This window comes from Lagenorhynchus albirostris, chromosome 10 (genome assembly GCF_949774975.1).
Source record: "Lagenorhynchus albirostris chromosome 10, mLagAlb1.1, whole genome shotgun sequence".
In the NCBI taxonomy this organism is placed as follows: Eukaryota; Metazoa; Chordata; class Mammalia; order Artiodactyla; family Delphinidae; genus Lagenorhynchus; species Lagenorhynchus albirostris.
The window spans coordinates 31,260,193-31,285,240 of NC_083104.1; the positions used below are offsets into that span (position 1 = coordinate 31,260,193).

Consider the following 25,048-nt stretch of genomic DNA (forward strand, 5'->3'; position numbering starts at 1 on the left):
CGGGGCACGAACCCGTGTCCCCTGCATCGGCAGGCAGACTCTCAACCACTGCGCCACCAGGGAAGCCCCAGGCATGGGTATTTTTTAACCTTCTCTAGAAGGTTATAACATGCAGCCAGGAGATGCACTGCCCAGAGACACTTCATCTGATTCCACCCTCTCTCCCATCCTTTGAATCCGGCAGTGTTAAAAGCCAGTGAGCCATTCAGCCAAAATGAGGCTAAGGGGATTTATTAACATCCTCATTCTTGACAGTAAAACATCCTCTGCACACTCCATTTCTTGGCCTGCAGATGACTTGCCAGAAAGAAGGGAACTTAACCCCGTAATCAAGTGGCTTTCCCATGGCCTTATAGATATAAACAGTGCTATCCCATAGGACTTTCTGTGAAGACAGGAATGTTCTCTATTTGCTCTGCTTAATACGGTAGCTGCTGGCCACATGGCACATGAGCACGTGAAATGTGGCTAGTGTGACTGAAGAACAGAATTTTTGATTTTATTTAATTTGAATTAATTTGAATTTAAATAGCCACATGTGGCTAAAGGTCGCTGTAACGGATAGTACAGTAAGTGTTTATGTCCCTACAGGGTCACAGAAATAAAGAAAAGTCCTAAAGTCTGCTAAATTCCATAGAACTGTGAAATTTACAAAACGTTATGTCTTAAAATATCTAAACTCAACAGTCCTTAAATTATCAAATGGGATCCTAATGTATTCCAACAAAGAATCAATTTAGGAGAAATTTTAAAGTAAAAAATTTTTTTTCAACTTGCATAACTAGCTTCCCAGCATATTTCAAACACAGCTTTGAGGGGGGCATTCCTGGCCCTCTTCTTTTGAACACTCATCATTGTAATAATTGATCTAGTCATCAGAATAACCAGGAGCTGGAAAAGAACACGACACAGCGAAGTTGATTTCCACTCTCAGCAGTTCATTAGAGTACTAGGATAAAACACTCTTGCTTTCCTTCCCTCCAAACCCAGATAACTTTTGCATGGAACCTCTTGCCCCCAAGATAGGCCTGAACCAACACACAATGAAAACCAAGGTCATCTCTAAGAGCAAGTTTTTTTTCTCCTATCATTGTTTCATAATCACTTACAATTGAACAAATCGCATTCACGCATTCATTCCAGGTGTGCAGATCCTCACAGAACTAGTAGCTCATAAATTTTTAAAAAGCTAACAAATAGAAAGGCAATTCTATCTCATTGTAAAGGCAATGGATGGTTTGGAGTTGAAGAAACTCTCACCGGCCTTCCTGAGTACAAAAAATATTTATCTCAAAAAAAAAAATTGTATATCAACTATACTCCTATAAAAATTAAAAGAGGTCTTCCCTGGTGGCGCAGTGGTTAAGAATCCGCCTGCCAATGCAGGGGACACAGGTTCGAGCCCTGGTCTGGGAAGATCCCACATGACACAGAGCAACTAAGCCCGTGCGCCACAACTACTAAGCCTGAGCTCTAGAGCCGGCAAGCCACAACTACTGAGCCCGCATGCCACAACTACTGAAGCTCACACGCCTAGAGCTCACGCTCCGCAACAAGAGAAGCCACCGCAATGAGAAGCCCACGCACTGCAACAAAGAGTAGTCCCTGCTCGCCCCAACTAGAGAAAGCTCAAGTGCAGCAACGAAGACTCAGTGCAGCCAAAAATAAATAAATAAAAAATAAATTAAAGTACAGAATCTTTAAAAAATAATAATAATAAATTAAAAGAAAAAAAAATGCTTACTCTCCTCGGCCCGAACTCCCTTGACCCACCTCTAAGCAGAGTATGAGCTATTTAATAATGAGTTAATAATTCTCCAGTAATTCAAAGTGGTGCTCACTCTTCATAATAGCTGGTACTTATTGAGTGCTTACCACATGCTGGGCCCTGTGCTTTATTTTATCTAAATCTCACCACTGCCTTCAGAAGCAGGTACCATTACCAGAAGCTGAGGCTCAGAGTTTAGGTAAGTGGCCCATGGCCACACAGCTACCAAGTGGTAGAAATGGGATTTGGACCCAAGTCTCTCTGATTTTCTGGTGGGAATCCTTTGGGTTGTAAACAAAAACAAACATGTAATTATAGCATTCGGTACCACACTGAGCCATTCTCTCTTTGATCAGCTGCAGCTCAATGAAGGGAGTTTGGGGTAGCAGGGTTCAGAAATCCTGAGCTTATCCTTACTTCAGAAACCAACCCATCCCCCATGGACCTCTTTCTCTGTCCTGGGGCTTCACCAGGCAAGTGGAAGAGGAGTCTTGGGGAACACTCGTGATCCTGCTAGGACAACTGCACCCAAGAGGACAAGACAGATGCGTGCTGCAGAACTTTCCAAATGCCATCATGGGAGTAGAAGGTAGTAGGGTCCCAGCTATGGGATCCCAAGGGAGAAAGAAACAAATTTTAGTTGGGGGCAGGGGAAAAATCAGGGTAGTATTCTTGGAGGGGACAGATGAGCTAAGGGGTAGGTAATATTTTGTTAAATCAAAAACAAATGGAGGGCTTCCCTGGTGGCGCAATGGTTGAGAGTCCGCTTGCCGATGCAGGGGACACGAGTTCGTGTCCTGGTCCGGGAAGATCCCACATGCCGCGGAGCAGCTGGGCCCATGAGCCATGGCCGGGAGAGGCCACAACAGTGAGAGGCCCGTGTACCGCAAAACAAACAAACAAACAAACAAATGGAGACCAGCCTTAAAAATTCCCTGAGCAGATGAGACCAGTTTAGTCATACAAACAAAGCTTAATTTATTTTGCAAGACTAACTTGACCTGGGTCATTTCTTGCTTGTCCCTAAAAATCATAAGCAAAACCTTAACTTGTTTCCCAAGGTTGATATGAGGTAACTATTAACCAATTCCCTGTTATTTAAGAAAATTCTAATACCATAACCAACCACTGTAAAGAATAAACCGTCACTGCTTTCTCCCTATGTAAGCTGCTTTATAATAATATATCCCTGAGCCTCATTCCATTGTTTTGGTTTGAGCGCTCCGGGTTCTGTCTTGTTGGTGTGTTTGCGCAATAAATTTTTACTAATTACTACTCTGGTGATTCATCGGTTTTACTTCTGTTATTTCTGGACTTTTGACAATTTAGACATTAGAGATTCCATGAAGGGCATTCCCAGAGGTGTGGACAGCCTAAGCAAAGGCAGCAGCAGGAAGAATGTGTGTTCACTAGCCTGGGCTAGAGCAAAGGAAGCAGAGAAGGAAAGGGGAGGTCACAGTGCAGAGGGGGAGGGGGCAGGGTCTCCAGGGGCCTAGCTGAAAGGCTGAGGCAGCATCAGAGAACCCAGGAAGTACCCAAGTAACTATCCCAGGACCTGTTTTGCACCCCGGTCCTGGCACTGTCAGGCTGTGTGGCCTCAAGCAAGTCCCTTCTCCTCTCTGGGCATCAGTATCCTTGAGGAGGCTACCAAGGATTTCTTGCTGGTCTGAAAACCTAATTTTAGAAAAATAAACTGATGGTAGGAACACAGGTTATTAATTTCTCTAATTTTTAACTTCCTATATTTTAAAAATATTGTTGATAAGAATTTATTAGTAACAATAAAATAAGTCTAGTGGTTCAGAATAGGGGCTTTGAGGTCAGACTCACTGTGCGTTCTGGGAGGGAACCATATCTGAACCCCTCACATTCCTCCTCTAAGAAATGGGCACAGTGGTGGCACCTACCTCATGGCGCTGTTGAGAGGAATAAGGCAGGTTTTTTTAAGGTGCTTAGGAAAGGGCCTGGCACCCTGTATTTGCTTATTGTACATCAGCTATCATTAATAATAAACTATTTTTAACTCCCAGTCAGGTGTAGTCAGCCATTACGGATTTCTGAGCCGGTGAGAGGTGAGACAAATGCTGGCCTCTGGTCCCAGGAGGGACCTTTTGTTACTTAACCAGCTAGGCCCGGGGGCACAAAAAAGGACTCATACATTGGCCTGGATGTACAGCCTTTTCACCCTCCGGCACCCTCTTCCTCCCTCCCTACCTCACTCTGTCAACTTGGCCTCCTCCACTCCTCTGCGGGTTCAGGGGTGCAAACCCGCACGTGCTCTGCCCCGCAGCTGGCGTTACACAATCTGCATTTCCAAGACTGCCAGGAAGCCCTTGTAGGAGTGGGCGGGGGATGCTGCGGCTGTTGGCCGGCCGGCTCCGGGCTGTCACGGTGTTTGGACCAGTATCCTGACTCGCCAGCTGAGGGGAGGAGAGGGCGCAAGGGCAAGGGAATTGGGGCAGGCTGAGGAAAGGGGAGCTGAAAGGCTGCTGGAGGTCGGTTTGGGCTGGGAGAGGTCTTGAGGGGTGCAGATGTCTGGGGGCAGGACGGGGGCAGGTGACTGCGGCTGGGAGGGCAGCCGAGCAGCAGCCCTTCCCCAGAAAGTGGGAGAAATGGGGGTGCAGGAGCCTCCAAACCACCCAGGCACTTGGGTGGGGAGCGCACACGGGTTGATGATGGCGCAAGCAGTGGGGAGGCCAAATAGAAAGAGGTTGCAGGTCCCCGACCCATCCTCACCTTGTCCGCGGCCTTAGGAAAGAAGGCACCCCGGGCCCGGGAAGTAGGGGGACCAGGGATTCGGAAATGTCAAACCTATCCAGGCACCGGAAGGAAGCGCGCAGGGGCTGATGCCAGGGCGGGGGAACGGAGTAAAAAGGGAGGTGCATGTTCCCGACCCTTCTTCACCTCGTGCCGCTTGGAGGGAGGCCAGGCAGCCCGCACTCGGTAAGTGGAAGGTAGGTCACGGGGCCATTGGAGGAGCCCCCGGATACTCCCTCCTAAACGTGCACACCCCCACCCCGCCTCAGCCCGCCCCACCCCACCAGCGCTCACCTCACCTGACCTCAGCCGCCTGGGACCAGCCGCACTATCTAGACGCCTGTCCTCGGCCCCGGGCTCCTGCTCAGGTCCAGCAGCACCGCCCGCGCCCGCGCCGCTCTCAGCTCCGGGGCCGGCTCGGATGGGAGCCTTAAAGGCGCTGCGTGAGGGCCTACGTCCTCCGACAGAAAAGCCGGCTCCGCCCGCGCCCGGCCCCCAGCGCTGCTCCCCGGCTGTTGCGTTCTGTCTTGGGGTCTCAGGGGCGAGAACCCCTAGCTCCCCGGCGCCCCCGGCTTATAGTATTAAGCCCGGAGTGTAAAGTTTGTATTCCGCACAACCCGACCCCAGCAACCCGTCTCCAGGCATCCAATAGTTTCACGCCGCGAAGCCAGGGGCGGGGTTGGGGGAAGAGGGGAAGAACCCAAACACCCCAGCCCCGCCCCGAAGGCGCTCACTTGCGCCCTGGGGTAGAGATCGGAAGCCAGAGGGCCACACACAGTTTCACAATGCGACGCCAGAATTCGTCGCGGCATTGTGTTTCATTTACTGAGCACCTGTTGTGTGCCTAGCTCTGCTGGGCACCGCACCCGGCAGTAACTCCGGCTGGATCTCTGACCCCGAAGGGCTCGGAGAGACAGACAGGTTCTCGGGCAAGCAAAGTAACCCTACCTTATATGGGTTATCTCATTTGATCCTATGAGGTGGACATTGTGCTTGGCTTCCTGTTTCAGAATTCTGAGAAGAGGGGCTGTAAAGGACAGAACTGGGAATTCCAACCCTGGATCGTCTAGCTCCAAAGCTCTTGGGGACAAAAATAGCCATCTTATAAGGCTTTCAGCCACCACTGGTTAAATGCCCGCTATGGCCATTTCTTCATTTTAAGGGCAATTAAACCTCACTAGGCCAAAAAAATAGGAAGGGGAGCATAAAGGTTATCACCCATTAAAATTCAAATACTGTTTTCTGTCTAACTTATCCGCCACAAAGCCTAGGTTTTTGAACATCTGGCCTCAGTTTACTACTCCAGCCTCATTTCCTAGCATTCCAAGGGCGCCTGGGCTGAAGTCTACCACCTCGGCCTTTGCCAAGAACTCTCATCCTTTCCTACTTGGCCTGGCTACTCCTTCCTCTCTTTTTTCCATACCTCAATTCAAATGTCACTTCCTCCAGGAAGCTTTCCTTAAGTTCCCTTTGGACCCACACTGTATTGTGGGCTTCTTCCACCAAAGTACTTATTCATTCATTTAACAAATATTTACTGAGCCCTTGCTATGTGCTGAGCACCGTGTGTGTGTGTGTGTGTGTGTGTGTGTGTGTGTGTGTGTGTGTGTGTGTGTGTGTGTGTGTGTGTGTGTGTGTGTGTGGTGGTGGCGGCTGCGACAGAGATGTCTTCCTCCTGCACTGAGTCCCTGGCTTGTCTGTTTCTCAGTCCAGACCTAGGTGGGACCAGTACCCAGCAGGACTCTCTTGTCCATTTAAATCCACCACAAAGGCAGCCTCAGGCCTGCCAAGCCCTCCAGACTGGCAAAGCCTAGCTGAGTTGGGCAGGTCTTGGGTTTTAAGAATGGATGTGGATGAGAAGCCCCAGAGATGTGGCAAAGGTGAATCTCTGAGGCCACTGGTGACCACCCTGTAAAATCTGCTTCTGTCAGGGCTGTTGGAATCCATCCAGAGTTTGGGACAATCTCCCTGGCTGGAGCTGGAGCATCTTCTTCTAAGATGTTAGCCACCTCATCATTCAGATTTCAAGGGCTTCATCTGACTTGCTTCATGGACTTGTTCTCAGAGCTTTGGGGACAATTTATTCATCAAAGGCCATGTTACCTTCTCTGGCCTTAACTCTCCTCAAACTAGCAGTCCTTCAACACCCCCGAGCAGGCCCAGAGAGGCAGCAGGGACTAAGACTGATCTTTAGTCCTCACTTACAACTTATTAGCAATCTCAGGCTCAGGGAGCATTCACCAAACAGCGAGGGGGTGAATGAATAAATAAGGGAATGAAATGCATGGATGACTTCCTGGAAGACCCCACATTGGAAGCCATCAATAAGCTTTACCTGGTGTATTGGAACACTGGAAAACACCTGTCTTCTACATTTAATTTTTTTTTCCTCTCCAAAACCTTGAAAATGGGTAACTCATCTTTTCTTCTAATTCATAGTTTGTGGCCCCAGAGGCCTCCTAGGGTCTGGAGTTTCTAAATCCAGAGAGGTTTTCTTTTCCCCCCAGAGTTTTTTATTTAGATACACTGAGCTCCAGGTGGGAGTCACCTTCCCTATGACTCTTCTCCACCTGGTGACTGACAGGAGAGAAGCCTTAATTAGCTTCTGTTTCACGGTGAAGCTCAGAAGGTAGGAGGAGAGGAGGGGACTCACCTGTGGTCCCACCTCAAGTCAGCAATGCCCCATTCACTCTCTCTGAGGAATCAGCGGTGGGTGGGAGGCCAGGGAGCAGTCCCAGGGGCAATCCACATTCCTAATGGCACCTTCAGTCATTTTAAGTATAAACTCCTTATTACCTGACAGGTCTCATCCCAGCATTAGGAAAGAGTTTGGAAACCTCTCCTCTGCCAGCTGGTGCAGCAAAGGGCCCCAGACTTCACCCTGCCACACAGTCTATGGACATCTCCTAGACTCAGCAGCATACCAGTCAGAACTGAATGGTGCCAATGGTCACCACCGTTTAATGCACTTATTACTGATCGGGCACTGGACATCACCTCACTTAGTCCTCACAATAACCCTGTGAGATGTGCTAACCCACTTTACAGATGGGAGCACTGAGGGGTTAACTGACTCACTCAAGATCCCATAGCCAGTGGTGGGGCCAGCAGTCAAAGAAGTTCATTCATTCATTCATTCATTCATCGAATATTACCAAGGACCTACTACATTCCAGGTACACTCTGGTGAACACATCTTGCCTCAAAGGACTTAGAGTCTTTTAATAATAAGAAAATATTAGTAACTATTGAATCAAGGATTATACACAAGCTCTGATGGAATTATGAGTAACAATAAGTACAAAGGCCAAGTACAAACGCAACATGGCTGAGACTTAAATGCTATAGTATATGGAGGGCTTCCCTGGTGGCACAGTGGTTAAGAATCCGCCTACCAATGCGGGAGACACGGGTTTGAGCCCTGGTCCAGGAAGATCCCACATGCCGTGGAGCAAGTAAGCCCGTGTGCCACAACTACTGAGCCTGCGCTCTAGAGCCCGCGAGTCACAACTACTGAGCCCGCGTGCCACAACTACTGAAGCCTGTGCACCTAGAGCCCGTGCTCTGCAACAAGAGAAGCCACCGCAGTGAGAAGCCTGTGCACCACAACGAAGAGTAGCCCTCGCTCACCGCAACTTGAGAAAAGCCCACGTGCAACAACGAAGACCCAATGCAGCCAAAATAAATAAATAAATAAAAAATTTTAAAAGTCAATAGTATACGGAAATATACATAGGAGAAAAATGAAAAATACATGATACCACATGTCCACAGATGCCAGCTGGGCAGCATCCCTGGGCCTATGAGCCATCTGCACAATCCATTCTCCAAAAATTTACTGCATGGCAATTCTGAGCCAACCACTGAGCCCCCTGCCCAACAGGCTATTCAGATGTCACCACCTTGAAGCAGTCTTCCCTGATTACCTATGCAAAATTAACTGTTCTGGGGCTTCCCTGGTGGTGAAGTGGTTAAGAATCCGCCTGCCAACACAGGGGACACGGGTTCGAGCCCTGGTCCAGGAAGATCCCACATGCCATGCAACTAAGCCCGTGCGCCACAACTACTGAGCCTGCACTCTAAAGCCCACGAGCCTCAACTACTGAGCCTGCGTGCCACAACTACGGAAGCCTGCACACCTAGAGCCCGAGCTCCACAACAAGAGAAGCCACAGCGATGAGAAGCCCCAAGGAAGAGTAGCCCCTGCTCGCTGCAACTAGAGAAAGCCCGTGCGCAGCAATGCAGCCAAAAATAAATAAATAAATTTATTTAACAAATCACACTATTAAAAAAAATTAACTGTTCCATCATCCATACCCTTGTAGCACATTGTACATGAAGCTATATTTACTCATTTCAGTGACTCTTGACTCCACTGAGTTGTGAACTCCTTTTCCACCTCCATCTCCCCAGGGGCCAACATGATGAGTGGCACAGAGCAGGCAAATATTAGCTACCATGTGTTGAGCTCTTCCTGTGTGTCTCACTTTGTGCTCAGTGCTTTACATATATTATCTCAATGAATCATCCCAACAACTCTATGAAGTGGGTACTTTTATTAGCCCCATTTTACAGATGAGGAAACTGAGGCTCAAAGAGGTTAAGCTACCCAAGATCACACAGCTGATACTGCCAGAATCCAAACCAAGCTGTGTATGAACACAAAATCTCTGTTCTAACCACTGAGATGCCTACTGCCATAACTAGTAATGGAATTAATTATGAAAGATATGGCAAAGCTCACCTTGCAGCTTATATCTACAAATCTATGAAATACTAACATTTTTAGGCAAAAAAGCATCTTCTTTACAAAAAATTCAAAATACTGCTTATACATTTATTTGTGAATTAAATAATTGTCAAGCCTCTGTTTATGCATAGGATCAAGTTGTGGGAGATACATTTTGACTCTAGTCTAAATTACAGGTTGAATTATTACACACCCCTAAAACAGAACATCAAAGCAAGAGTTAAGAAGTAAAAATATATCATGAGACAACAAGTCAACATATGTCAAAATGCAGCATATGATCATGGAAAGAAGGACTCAATAATCAGGAGGTTCTAAAACGACAGTTCTTCCACTATTGATTCATTTGTTGAAAATGCCGGTTGAGCACAGTCCTAGGTCAGAGAAGATCCTGGATGGGAAGGAAAGGGAAGCCTCTGAGAGAGCAAAGTGACTGCTGCAGGGGAGCAACATTTGCCACCTCAAAATACGTCTCTTTGGCATGAGGATTAATTTAGGCTCCTTCCTTTTAAGAAACAGAAGACTCAGAAAATCTTTCTTTTTACCTCCCCCTTAGCTGCCTAAACAATTTAGATAAAGGGGCTGTTCCCAGGATAGAGTTATCATCAGACATATCTGCAAAGAATATGGAGTAGGCATGGTGGGGGAAACCCCAGCAGGGCCTAGAGAGCAGAGTTCACTCTGTGTCCACTGTCTCTGCCTGGCCCAGCAAACACTTATTTACCAAACATTTGCTTTTCCATCTTCATGTGACTTGCCTTCTCCCCTGTAAAGTCCCAAACCACTACCTTCAAACATCCTTATTTGTCTTTAGCCAAAGATGATATTTAAGGTGAGGGTTTGGGCCATGTTGGCAAGTTACTCAGTTCTCCTGGGTCTCTCCCTTATATACACATTATTAAACTTTTGTTTGATTTTCATCTGTTAATGTGTCTCATGTCAGTTTAATTCTTAGACCAGCCAAAAGAATTTACAAGGGTAGAGGAAATTTTCTTCCTCCCCAACACTGTACAAGTATTTTCCAATCACCTGTGTATAAGTTAGAAGATAATGGAAATTTTCCAAAAGATTAACCTGAACTTTTAACAAGCAGCAAGAGAGACTAATACTCAGAATGGTTGAGACTGGAATGCCAAAGACAGAAAAAGTTTAATTTAAATTCAGATTTGGATCAAGAAGATGAATTTAAAAAAGGAACTGAGCATATGTAATGCTAACAGATGGCAAAGGGAAAGCAAAACCACCAGGTTCCTGTTTACTTCATCTTCATCACACAGAAAGAGCTTCCATTTGGTCAGGTTAGAACATCACGAAGAGGGAAAACAAGTCCAGGATAGGAAGAAAAGACATGGAAAGAACACCCAACAACCTAAAAAATTAGTCCCAGTTACCAGATCAAAAGAAATTATTGCCCAGGGAACCAAAAGGATATTTGGGTATGACCTCAGAGACGTATTCAGTGATCTTCGAGAAGTCATGCCACAAGACTCTAATTAGAGTTAGGGTCCCACTTCAAATAGGGAGAAAGATTGATACAGGAATCTAGAGACCAAGAGGGATGGTGTTGATTTCTAGCAAAGTTCTGAGCATGATTATTAAACCGAAACAAAATAGGTAACTACCAAGGGTTCAGCATGCATAATCACTCCAAAGGAATGGTTTTTCAACAGTTACTATCATAAGTAGATCTGAAGACTGCTGTAGGAACTGTATACAGACTGTAGTAGGCTTTGGACAAAACATTTTATTACCTGTTTATGGGCAAGATGAAGCAATCTAGACTGTATAACATCACAGCTCAGTGGATTCGTAGAAGGTTAAACAACAGTGGCCCAACTTTCTTTAATCTGACAATATCAGACTGGAAGCCATTTTCTAATGGAAATTCTCCAATTCTATGTCCATGACATTAAAAAAAAAAAGAGAATTTAGATAAACAGAAATCTGAACTTGTCATCAAATTTTAAATCAAACAAAGCTGGGAAGAAAATCAGGGTTCAAAATTGCTTCAATAATTTGGAATATGCCAAAAACATGGTGAAATTTAACAGTCTCATCTTTAGACTTTTAAAATTCAAATGGTATCTCAGCATACCATGGACCAGATATTCTGAAACACCCTTCTTCTCAAAACACCTCTGTCTTGGATAAAATAGACTTTGTCGTGGGTTGCTTGGCTGAAATAAAATAAGAGTGTTAAAGTGTTAAAATAAGAGTAGGGGGCAGTGAGCAGTAAATAAATGTGAAATGCATGGTTGTCCCAGGACCAGATATGTATAGCAGACCCATAAGCAATATTGGGAGACTAAGCCTTCAGCTCTAAGTTGAAGAAGCTGCACGTGAGAGTCCCATAGTTATCAGGACCCTCAAATGGCTAGAGCAGCCTCAGGCGGGTAGCGTTCCTTCACTCCAAGCACAAATAAGGATGCTCTCCATAAGAGAGCATCCAGTATTCTCGTAGATCATGATTAACCAAATATGGTGATTTGGAAGACATATCTGAGGAAATTACTCAGACATATTAGCACAGAGTGATATGATATGAAAAACAGGAAAAAAGATATGGTATATGCAGGATAGACTGAGAAGATCTAAAAATCCATTTAAACAACATCAAAGAAGAAGGAAGGAGAGGCCAAATTTGAAGGAGTAATGGCTGAGAATTTCCAGAGCAGAAAAGAGACATGACTCCATAGATGTAGGAAATATAACATATAAAGCAGGATAAATAATAGGAAATCCACACCAAGAAACATTGTAGTGAAACTGCAGAACACTAAAAACAAAAGATCTCAAAAGCAGCTAGTTATTAAAAAAACATTACTCACAAAAGAAGGAATCACATCGTTAGCAGATTTCTCAATGGCAACATTGGAAGCTAAAGGATAGTAGAATAATATCTTCAAAGACCTGGGAATTGGATACTCACCGTCTTAAGAGGGACTTCCCTGGTGGTCCAGTGGTTAAGACCACATTTCCACTGCAGGGGGTGTGGTTCAATCCCCAGTCAGGGACGATCCCACAGGCTGCGGGGTGCAGAAAAAATGAGTCTGAGAGAAGTTTTTCATCTTGCAAACCTGGAACTCTATACCCCTAAACAATAATTCCCTATTTCCCCCTTACCTCCACCACTGGTAGCCAACATTTTACTTTCTGTCTCTACCTTTAGATACCTCCAATAAGTAAAACATATAATGTTTGTCAAAAAAAAAGCAGATTCCTGGTTTTAAAAATAATTTAGATATGATCATGGTATTGTGTTTTGATATGTTTGCTATGTTATTATTGTTCTTTTCATTTATGTCTACCTTTGAGAGGTAAATACTGAAGCAATTAAGGATGAAAAAGAAAAATTAGTCTGAGAATATACTCCAAGATGAGTGTGGGCTTGTAGAGATGATTCCACTGGTTCGAGAACAGTCTCAGTCCCTACGTACCTCTCACAGTGCAGGCATCTTGCCAGACTTTGAGATCTTGCTGTGTAAAGATTCATGTTGTCTTTGTAAGAACAGATCCTAAATACAAGCCAAATATTTAAAAAAAAAAAAAAAGAATGAGGGTGAAATACGGATTAAAACAAAGTGATTTTACAACTGGAAGACTTGACTAACTTCTAAGATATACTTCAGAAAGAAGAAGCATGACTCAAGAACTGAAATGAAAACCAGAATAGTGAGTGAAGAAATTGGTAAATATGGTGAATCTAAACAAAACTGTCAGTAGAAAACAATCATGGTGACAATAATAATATAAAATTTATAGGTTTAATACAAGGTCAGAACTAAAATGCTGGGAACAATAAATTAGAAAAGAGGTGACTGGAGTTTAAGTGTCCTAATGCCTTTGCATTTGTGTGAGAAGTGAATTAGTATAATAACTTTGGCCTTTGTTAAATATGTGTGGTAAAAAGTCAATGGTATTCACTAAAATAATACAAGTAAGACACATATATATGTACGTACAAACATACATGCATATATATCTTTTGAACCAATAGAAGGAGGGAAATGACATAAGCCAATAAAAAAACAAACACCAATCAACCCAAAAGAAGTATATTAAAAAGTGACACTTTCCCCCCCAAAAAAGATAGTAAAAATAAGTCCAGATATACTATCACAATAAATGTAAATTAGCTAAACGCCTCAGTTAAAAATCAGAAGTTGTCAAATTGAATGTTAAAAAATCTGAGGCACTGTTTCAAGAAGTACTCCCGAAACACAGGAATCCGGAAAGGTTGAAAGTAAAAGTATGGAAAATTATACACCTGACAAATACTATCCGAAAGAAAGCTAGTGTAGCTAAATTAATATTAGATAACATAGACTAACAAAAAATATTATGAAGGATGGAGAGGATCACTGCATAATGATAAAGAGTTCAGTTCATCAGCAAAATGTCAGTTCTAAACTATAGAAAACGTATCTTATAGTTACTAAAGATATTGATGAAATCTTTAATCAAAGGAAAACTTCAAGTCCAGAAACATTAAGAAAGTTTAGAAGCACATCTAAACTTTCAAGGAATAGAAAATTCTACTCTCTCATAGGTTCCTCTGGAAAATAGAAAGAAAGGACATATTCCCAACTCACTCTACAATGCCAATGTAAATTCTGTACCAAAATCATCAGACCAGTATTACTCATAAATAAATCAAAAACAAAGAAGTAAAAATCCTAAGTAAAATATTAGTAAATTGAGTCCAGCAATATGTAAAAAGGTTGATACTTCGTAGCCAAGATAAGAAAAATATTCTTGTAGTTAACCTCATCAATATATTAAAGAAAAACTATAATATCATCTAAATTGTTGCAAAATTTTAAGATAAAATTCAACGGTCCCTTACGGTAATAACTCTTAGGAAACTAAGAGAACTTCCTTAACCAGTTAAAAGGCATTTACCAAAGACCTACAGTTTGAGCAAGTATGATCCTCAATAATGAAAAGTTAGGAATACTTCCTTCAAAATCAGAAGCAATTCTGACCAAAATCTCAACAGGGCTTTTCAAGGAAGATGAACTGATTCTAAGATTCCTTGGAAGAGCAAAGGGTCAAGAAAAGCCAAAATACTTCCAATGAAGAAGGAAAGGTAGCATCAAGCTTATTAAAAATGTATAGTTATTAAGACAGTTATCTATTCATGTAGGGGTAGATAAAAACACTAATGAAACAGAAGTCACAGAAACAGACCCATGCACATAGGGAAACTTGGTTTATGACAAAGCTGACATTTCAGATCAGCAGGGAAAGGAGGACAATTCAGTAAAAAGTGCTAGAACAATTAATTATTTGTATAGAAGAATATGGAATTTAACGATTCTCACTCCCCTCCCCCATTAATTCAAGATAGATGAAAGACTTTAACATAAAAGGCAAAACTAAATTTTTAGAAGACAGTATAAGAGAATATTTTTAGGATCTTTCCAACACTTGGCACAACAAGGCTTCTTCTTTTATCTAGTGGGTAAAATGGTATCTCATTGCGATCTTAATCTTCATGGCCATGATTAATGAGCTTGAGCAAGTTTTCATGTATTTATTTGCCATTCCTGTTTCTGTGTCTGTGAAACACCTGTTCATATCATTTCCTCATTTTTCTGTCCATGCCTTAATGGTTTGTAGTTAACATGTGTTGCAAATATCCTCTCCCAGTTTGTGACTTATCTTTTCCCTTTCTTTAGTACTTTGGGATAAACAAACGTTAATTTTAATTTAGTTAAATTATCCTTTGTATTTGGTGCTTTTTATATCTTGTTTAAGAAATCCTTTCCTACCTCTCCTGAGCTACATGGCTAGATTAGGGGAGATATAGCATCCCAGGGAAACTAGGGATGTAGGTACTGAATTGTGACCAGTGGATGCTGAGCTGGCAAGAACACACAGATGGTGGTGCAGATGTGGAAACACAAGCTCCAGGTGTTTGAGTCACTTGAACGTACCTCAGGTGATCTCTGGCTTCATGAAGCCCAGCTCTACCACTTATTGGCTGTCTCTGTAAACCTGAGTTTCTTCACGTAGAGACAGGGGATGACGATGAAGAATTGATAATGGTACCAACCTCATGTGTCTACAGAGATGATCAAGCCAAACCAAGCATTCATGGGGCACATCCAGTCCTTAGAGGGGCCGGAAAACTGTCTTTGAATAGTCAAAGGTTAGTTATGGAAAAAAGAGTATGAAGACCCCAAACGCAGGCCAGGAATCAATGGGTGAAGGTTGCCAGCAGGTGTGTGCATGTGCGTGTGTGAATGTAGGGCAAGAGTTCTTCTTGCTAAGAGAACACATCTCTCCAAGGCTTCTCGCTGGGTGCCTCACAGGCTTCACTTTAGCATCCATTTCACCCAGGTCATTGTACCAAGACCTCTCCCTCTTAGCTGTCTCTGCTGGGGCCTTTAGGCCACTTAAACATGAACATTGTAATGAAACTTTCAAAGATGTGCATCACATTATGCCACCTAAATCAGGATGCTTCCTGATCTAATTTATCAACAGGCTAGTGCATCCTCATTTCTTCCCACGTTGTCTCTTCTCTGAGCTGCTGAGGTCATGCAGGGAGCCAGGTCACACATCTATATGGGTGGATCATAGTCTGGTCACCCTTCAAGCAGTAGTTCTGGTGCCTGGGTTGGGTGTCTGGGGACTGGTAGTACGGGGTACCCAACAGGGCCAGGAGCAGGAGGAATGAAGCAGCACGAGTGGCAGGAACAGGCCAAAGAGTCAGAAACGGGACGGACACCGGGGGTGGGGCAGGCAAAGCCAGGAGGAGAAGGCGGTTGTAGGGGATGGCTTGTCATCCACTCCTTAGTGTTAGTTCTCAAATGGATTGTTTTCATTTAAATCCATAGGGTGGGCAGACGGCAATTAGTGGCTAGTGGACATGTCTTCACTGCCTACACTCTGTCCTGGACATTGTGCTTTTCGTGCATTAGCCCATTTGCTTTCATCTTCACAGCAGCCACGAGTGTGGGTGTTATTACTTCCACCATGTAACAGATGAGGAAACAGGGCTTAGATGTTAGGTAACTTGCCCGAGATCACATAGCCAGCAATTGGTGGGGTAGACACTTGTCTCCTGAATCCATGCTCCTAACTGCTGTATCACATGGTGCTCAATGACTACCTCCTCGTACCTTGTTCAAGACTTACATTTTGCAGGCTGCCGTGGAGATTCCCCAAAGTTCGGAACAACAGAATGGGCACTGGGGTCTTTTCCTTACGAAACGCACCTCATTTCTCTTCTCATAAGCGGTCTGAGGTGACCTCTGAAAATGGTTCGCTATTTACTTGACCCAGAAAACCCCATAAAATCATGCAAATCAAGAGGTTCAAACCTTTGTGTTCACTTTCGGAACATTCGTGAAACTGCTCAGGCCAATAAGGGTGTGCATATCCCCAAATCCACCAAGTATCTGAAGGATGTTCACTTTACAGAGCCTTAAGGGCCATTCTGTTGGTACAATGGTAGCGTTGGTAGGTGTGCCCGGGCGAAACAGAGGGGCTGGATGCAGGGTCAACGGCTCAAAAACAGTGGTGAATTTTTACTGCACGTGATTAAAAATGCAGAGTGTAACACTGAACTCAAGGGTTTAGATGTAGATTCTCTGGTCATTGAGAACATCAGGTGAACAAAGCCCCCAAGATACAGTTCAGGACTTAGCAAACTCGTGGGCGGATTAACCCGTGCGTGAGCTCTCCCCACCACACTGAGATGACCCTCACTGAAAAAGAACAGATTGGTCCTAAACCAGAAGAGGAGGTTGCCCAGAAGGAAAAGACATCCCAGAAGAAACCGAAGAAACAAAAACTCATGGCCTAGGAATTAATTCAGCATGAAATAAATGCAAATTAAAGTTAAAAAAAAAATGCACCTCATCTTAGTGATGGCAGCTCCCCATCATTGTGGCTACATGTGATCACAGCCTGGTTGCATGTGATTGGGTCTCCATGGAAACACAACTTCCACTGACTTCTGCTTCCAGAGAAGTCTGCTCCCAATCTGAGAATTAATTTCAAATATGGTTTCTTTTTTTTTTTTTAAAATTTAATGCCCTTAGGTTTCCCTGGTGGTGCAGTGGTTAAGAATCCGCATGCTAATGCAGGGGACACAGGTTCGAGCCCTGGTTCGGGAAGATCCCACATGCCGCAGAGCAACTAAGCCCGTGCACCACAACTACTGAGTCTGTGCTCTAGGGCCCGCGAGCCACAACTACTGAAGCCCACGTGCCACAACTACTGAAGCCCACGTGCCGCAACTACTGAAGCCCACGTGCCTAGAGTCTGTGCTCCACAACAAGAGAAGCCACCACAATGAGAAGCCCAGGCACTGCAACGAAGAGTAGCCTCCGCTCACTGCAACTAGAGAAAGCCTGCGTGCAGTAACGAAGACCCAATGCAGCCAAAACTAAATAAATTTTTGAAAAATTAAAAAAAAAATGTAATGCCCTTGGTGGGGACCTGAGCTGGAGCGCACCGACCTCTGTCTGCCCAAGGGTTGTCGGCCAAAGCACCCAGAGCGGGTGCCGCACGGTCAAGAGCCAGGACCGAGCGCCTCTGGCTACAGATCCGGGAGCTGTCGGGTCCTGCCACCCACCGCAGGGCGCACAAAACTGGCCGTGAGGATGGCCACCAGGGTCCGGACAGCTGCCGTCTGGGTATTTATGGAGCACCCACTATGTGCCGGGCCCCCTTCAAGGTCCAGGCATGCGGTGGTGAACGAGACTGACAGGATCCATGCTTTGGGGAGTCTGCACTCTGGTGGAGGAAGGCAGATGCCACGTAAATGATGGAGAAACTACTTACAAGTGAACAGGAGACGTCGTTGTCGCGTCGTACATAGGATTAACATTGGTTGATGTGAAAGACTGGGTGTTTGGGGAAGTTCCCACGGAGGAGGTGACGTTTGCAGGTCTGAGTTACCAGAGTAGGCCAGCCGTGGGAAGGGCAGGTGCATGAGCCTGTGGGGGGGGGGGGGGGCGGGGGAGCCATTGCCAAGGCCACGAGGTGGGGGAGGGTCGGTGCCTTTGTAGCAGGGAAGGAAGGCCTGTGCGCCGGCTTGTTGGGGAGGGGAGGGGAGCAGACAGACATGGAGGGGCCAGAGGTCCATCAGGCTGGGAAGCTGTTGTGTTAGGAAAGGGGGTTGGGTTTTTCAGAGACCCTCTGGCTGCTCAGTAGAGAATGGGCGACTGCAGGGGTGCGGACGAGAGGCAGAGGAGGTTTTGTCTGGGGTAGTGGAAATGGAGAAACTAGACAGAATTGGGGGTGTTTGAAAGATGAGTCCTCTTCTCTGACAACCAGCTTATGCTTTTCACCTAGTCCACTGTCACTTTTTAGAGTGGTTTATTTTCTGTAAGTAGTCCTGTATTTCTTACCATTCCAACCCACCAAAGTGAATGCTCAGGGCTTACTGTGTGTGTGGAGTTCTGTGCTGCCTCTGGTGTAGGTATTCATCAGTGCCTCTTCCTGGGACCAAGTTGCACTGCTGGTTGGTGCAGAGCCAGGATTTGAACCTGGGTGGGATGGCCCTACACCCATTTCCCTGGTCAGTGTACTCTAGTGCCTCAGGGTATAGCCTGAGAATTGCTCAAGAGACAGGGATTCTAGAATCCTGGGCCCTAATAGTAGTTATTATTTACTCACAAAGGGTCACTTATCAGCTGCTCCTTGGACTCAGGAGCAGTTAAGTCCCTTGCCGTGCCCTGGGTGCAGTGGGTGTGTGTGGCCCAGTCCCTGGGGAATGATTGATAGGATGTGGATGACCCCATTCAGGGATGCGCTGAAAGTGGAAAGGATATAACATGCAAGACATTTTAAAACTGTGCAACAGAGGGGTCCCTTTCCCATGGGTGGTGACATACTCAACCCATATTCTGGGTGTCCCCTCCTGGGTATCCAGGGTGATACCTCGTAATTAGAAGGCTGTAGATGAGTGTGAATTCAGAGCAGAGGGAGGAGGTGATGTTGCACTGAGGCCTGTGAGCTCCTAAGTCTCTGTTTCTTTCCTCGGAGGATGCTGGGCACTTACTGGCAGGTTTTGTTTTTTCAGTTTGGCTACTTTCTGCTGTTGACACTTCCCTCCCTTAAATGTGTCATTACAAATCCACTTCAGGGAGTCTCCATTCCTACCTAGGGGCTTGGAAAGATTTTCCGTCTCCTCCTCTCGTGTAGGAGTTGAGTTATTTTAAACCAGGGAAACTTGTTTCCCTTTTTCTCCAGCGTTGGGCAGGGCCTTTGCTCCCATGGACTACCGCCAAACACCGTCACCACGGTCACCACCACGACATGCTAATAGCATAGTTTGCGGTGCAGTGAGTTGGGGCTTCAAGACTGATGTGAGGGGTGCAGGGGGAGAGAAGGGAATTCTGCCTGGCGGGGCCTTTCTGAGGAAGGTTGGCCAGTGTTCCCGTGCATACCAGGCTGGATGTCTTCAGCTGTGCCCAGACTGACCCTCTTGGCGAATTAAAGGTTAAAATGATAATTTCCTGTTAAAATGTGGCAGTGTTCATGAATTACCCTTTCAAAACTAACAACCCTCACGCACCCTTGTTTATATATACCAGGTACCGGTTAGGCACCGAGGATACACGGGTCAAAGGCAGCCCTGGGAGTTGAGAGAGGGGACAGAGGGCAGGCCCGGCGGCCACGGGATTCGCCTGGGGCAGAGGGAAGCCCAAGAAGTGACCTTGGCAGCTCCTCTCAAAGGACCTGTGGGATTAGCCTTGCGAAGGCGAGTGAGAAGGAGGCTCCGGGCAGAGGGAGGCCCTGTGCGCTGCCAGCAGGGGGCGGGGGGCGTGGCCGGCCGCCAGCAGGGGGCGGGGGCGTGGCCGGCCGCCGCAGGGGGCGGGGGTATGGCCGGCCGCCATCAGGCCTCTGGAGCCTGCACAGTGCTCAGCCGGAGGCGTTGGGGAGGGGGTCAGGTAATGTGGCGGCCTGTCACCTCCCCGGCTGACTTGAGCAGGCTGCTCATCCCTTCCAGACAAGCTGAAAACTACATTTTCCTCGTGACTCGAGCCTTTGATGATTGTGGAGTCACCTTATTTCCAGGAATCCTTTTTTTGTCTTAAAGTCTGTTTTATATTCTTATAGCTGTAGGAGCCTCCTTTTGGTTAATCGCTCGTCATGTATATTTCTCCAGCTTTTGACTTTTTTGTATCTTCATATTTTAGATGTGTCCTTTTTAAATAGCAGCATTTTTTTAAATCAGTCTGTCAATCTTTGTACTTAACTCAAATACTTTGTCCGTTATGATTAATGTAATTACTGTTATACTTGAGTTTAAATCTACCATCTTACTGTGTTTTCTCTGTACTGTGTTTGCTGTACCTGATCTGTTTTTTTGTTTGGTTGTTTTTTCTCCTCTCTTGGCTTTTTTTTTTTTTTGACTGATAATTTTTTATTCTTTTTCTTTCTGTAAAGATGTTTGGGAATTATACACATTATTTTTGCTCTAAAAAAAAATTAGTGCTCTTTATTCCCCAGTAGGAACTTGTGATTTGAGCAGTAACTTACGGGCATTCAGACATATATTGTCTTTTCTTGATCTTCACAGAACCTGACAAGTCTTCAAATATAGTATTGAGACTATCTGCATCGTTTTCACATGAGACCTCTGAGGCAGTGCAGAGTAATGGCCGGGAACACAGACTGCTCTCTGGAAAGCCTGACTGCCATTTACTAAATATGCATTTCTGACAAGTTACTTACTCTCTCTGGGTCCCAGTTTACACCTCTACAAAACAGGGGTAATAAAGTACTTAATTCATATATTTGTTCTCAGTGTTACTAAATTCTTAACAAAGTAAGTGTTGGCTACCATTATTCCTCTCCCACCTACCCCATCCCCCCTGCCGCCCCTGTTCCCAACAGCAGGGTGACCAATCATCCTGATTTACTTGGGACCTTCCCTGTCTTTACACTGAACACCCACCCCCCCAAATCTTCGACAAACCAGGACCGTTGGCCACCCTCCCTGACTCTGCAGTCAGAGAAGTCATGATAGGCCAGATAAAATGGCGGCCAGTGGGGCTCAAGAAGGTTTGAATCCCAGAGTTCCATTGGTAATGCAAAATCATGACATTCTGTGGCCGCAGGATGTAGAATGATAGCTCAGAGGCACAGAAAACTCACTGAGACCAAAGGTAAGTCCAATTGACTCTCTATTTTTGAGTCCCCAAGGGCAGAAGCTGTCTTATTCATCGTTGTACCCTCTGCACACTTAGGCTGATTTCTTAAGGTCATGTGTTATGAAGGACACTGGCCTGCATCTAAATCCCGTTTGGGGACGACTTTGGAGCAGGTTCTGTCTGTGGAGGGGAAATTCCATCCTGAAATGGGATTCCTGCCTTGAGACTCATTCATGAATCACAGTTTGGTTAAAGATTGACACCTTCTGCTCATAACTACCCTCCTCACCCTGTCTTTGGGACTGACGTGATATTCAATGGTTTGTAAATAATTGCCCAATGCATGATGGCCCAGAAGGGGTGGCGGCCCCTAGAGAACACCACACAACTTACTGAGGTCCCCTACTCACAGCGTGGGGTGTCTCCCAAGCTCTCATGTACCTTCTGTGCGGGGTAAGAAGGAGGTTTCGGAATACAGGGAGAAAGCACCCCATTTGCAGGGAGTCTGGGGGATGGGGACATGGATTGTTCTCGGTGTTCTGAGATGGAACACTGATGGGGCCTTGTCGCTGCTACACGCCAGAGAAGACAGGGTACAGAAGACTGAGCAGGGGCTTGAACTCTTGTATCGAACAGTCTTGGTTGTGCCTCTTACTTGCTGGGAGACTTGTGGCAAGTGAATCACCTTCTCTGAGGCTCCATTTCCTCTTCCGTAAAATGAGGACAGTAGTAATACTTGATGGTAGGGAGGCTTTAAAAACCTAGTACATATGAACAGTATATATAATATGGGGCCTAATACAGCTTAATAGCCTCAATACCCTAACAGGGTCTGTAGCTGCTATTATTGTTGTGATCCGACATAAGTATCGCATACAACATTGTTCCAAGGGGAGAATAGCCCCAAATCAACAAATGCAGAGAGGAGTGTCAAACAGCGAGCACTCAATAAATGTTAGCTGTTATTAAGGGCTTTTAAATCAATCTGCTTCCTGTGTCTCAGAATTACCTGGCTGCCCTGTGAACACTAGAAAAAGCTCACTTAAGAAATTCCATGGTGGGACTTCCCTGGTGGCACAGTGGTTAAGAATCCATCTGCCAATGCAGGGGACACGGGTTCGAGCCCTGGTCGGGGAAGATCCCACATGCTGCAGAGCAACTAAGCCCGTGCACTACAGCTAATAAGCCTGCACTCTAGAGCCCACAAGCCACAACTACTGAGCCCGTGTGCCACAACTACTGAAGTCCACGCGCCTAGAGCCTGTGCTCTGCCACAAGAGAAGCCACCACAATGAGAAGCCCACACACCCCAATGAAGAGCAGCCCCCGCTTGCTGCAAGTAGAGAAAGCCCACACGCAGCAACGAAGATCCAATGCAGCCAAAAATTAATTAATTAATTTTAAAAAAAAACAGAAAAAGAAATTCCATGTGACATATAAATTAGTATTCATGCCAAAAATGCATCATGTGAATGTAATCATGAGGAAACCTCAGACAAACTTAAATTGAGATAACTGGCCTGTACACTTCAAAAATGTCGAGGATAAGAAAGACAAAGAGTAGAGGAGACCGGGCTTCCCTGGGCGCAGTGGTTAAGGATCCTCCTGGGCTTCCCAGGTGGCGCAGTGGGCTTCCCAGGTGGCGCAGTGGTTGGGAGTCTGCCTGCCGATGCAGGGGACACAGGTTCGTGCCCCGGTCCGGGAAGATCCCACATGCCGCAGAGCGGCTGGGCCCGTGAGCCATGGCCACTGAGCCTGCGCGTCCGGAGCCTGTGCTCCGCAGCGGGAGAGGCCACAGCAGTGAGAGGCCTGCGTACCACAAAAAAAAAAAAAAAAAAAAAAAACCAAAAGAATCCTCCTGCCACTGCAGGGGACACGGGTTCCATCCCTGGTCCGGGAAGATCCCACGTGCCGCGAAGCAACTAAGCCCGTGCACCACAACTACTGAGCCTGTGCTCTAGGGCCCGCGAGCCACAACTACTGAGCCCACGTGCCACAACTACTGAAGCCCGCACACCTAGAGCCCATGCTCCGCAACAAGAGAAGCCACTGCAATGAGAAGCCTGCGCACCGCAAGGAAGAGTAGCCCCCGCTCACCGCAACTAGAGAAAGCCCGCATGCAGCAATGAAGACCCAACGCAGCCATAAATAAATAAATAAATAAATAAATAATTAAATGAGTAGAGGAGACAAGACTGCTAAGAACAATGCATAATCTTGGATTGGCTTCTGAATCAGAAAGAAAATATTGCTATAAAGGACATTATTAGAATAACTGGTAAAATTTGAATAAGGTCTGTAGATTAGCTAATATATAATTGCTAAACTTTCTAGTTTTATAATTGCTATAATATTTTATAATTATAATTATCCTGTGCTTCATTGGTGAATCTGGATGAAGGATATGTGAGTTTGGGGGCTATTTTTGCAACTTTCATGCATGTTTGAAATTATATCAAAATAAATAAAACGTAGCTAAGAGCTACCACACATTTAAAAGAAGAATAAGAGGGGACTTCCCTAGCGGTCCAGTGGTTAAGACTCCTCACTTCCACTGCAGGGGGTGCAGGTTCGATCCCTGGTGGGGGAACTAAGATCCCGCATGGGGCAGCCAAAAAAAAAAAAAAGAAAGAAACTGTGCAGTTACAGAAGTAGCCAGCTCCCCGCTCGGTAGTCAGCAGCTGTGAGCAGCCTCTTGGCCCTGTTTCTTCACCGTCCCTTTACGTGGTGAGCCTGAAAGGCTTACTTTCTATTAATGGGCAGCTTTAGAATCTTCCCTAGAAGTGGAGACAGGTCACTGGGCATGTCTGCACAGGTGGTAACGAGAAAGGCAACCGATCCAGCGCAGGGCAGAGGCCAGTGGGAAGTGGTGGGCCAGGGGGCCAACGGCGTCATTTGACCTGCCTGTAACCTTTTAATCTAGATGCCTCATTAAGGGGTCAGGGCGAAAAGCATTGTGGTGCCCGAAGAGACTCTTCTACCATGGGGATGCTGTTTCAAGGGGCAAGAAAGGTGAACTTGGTGCCTCAGAAAAGGAGCAGTGTTCACTGCCAGTCAGAAGAGGGCGCTGTTTTCTCCAATGTCATCCTTCCCGCCAAGTGTGCCCACTGAGTGGTTGCACAGATCTGCAGATCCCAGGGGCAGAATTAGGGTGAGCTGAATGAGGCAGAGTCATGAAAGTGCACAGTTGAATCTTGTCTTTATTTAAGATTTTGTTACTTTGTTCATTATGGATGTTTCTGCATTCATTTGAATAATTATTCAAACTAATTATTCAAAATATTTCATAAAGTATTATTTATCTTGATTACTGAGTTGTTTGGCACCCCTTTAAAGTTCACACCCAAGGCCAGTGTCTCATTTGCCTCACCCTAGTCCCACCCTGGCAGATCTAACCCATTAAATACGACACCACCAGCTCAGAGTTTGCAATTGGTCAGATGAGGTCTAGAGTTAATGGGTCATTTTGTACCCATGAAGATCTGGCAAAGGGAATTAATCCTGAGAACCCGAATTCCTGCCTTTGATGTCACTTCACAGTCAGCAACTGGGGCCTGACTTCTTTATCTCTCTCAATTTTCTCATCTGTAAAATGGGGATGGCAACCCCGTCTTCGCACAGTTTATTCTGAAGACAGAATATCACCCTAACTGA

General features: G+C 45.6%; 1 protein-coding gene across 7 annotated transcripts in view; it reads right to left on the reverse strand.

The window, feature by feature from the left end:
* ABHD6 (abhydrolase domain containing 6, acylglycerol lipase) overlaps positions 1–25,048 on the reverse strand; it is a 114,690-nt gene that overhangs the window by 48,876 nt on the left and 40,766 nt on the right. For 3 of the 7 annotated variants that reach the window (XM_060161474.1, XM_060161473.1, XM_060161475.1), the window contains 2 exons: positions 12,205–12,301; positions 11,027–11,170 (listed from right to left, as the gene is read on the reverse strand). The gene's annotated coding sequence lies outside the window, so the exon portion shown is untranslated. Of the gene's footprint in view, positions 1–3,598; positions 3,623–4,819; positions 5,175–11,026; positions 11,171–12,204; positions 12,302–25,048 lie in introns of those variants that run through there. The other 4 variants (XM_060161476.1, XM_060161469.1, XM_060161472.1 and 1 more) reach the window with 4 other exon arrangements.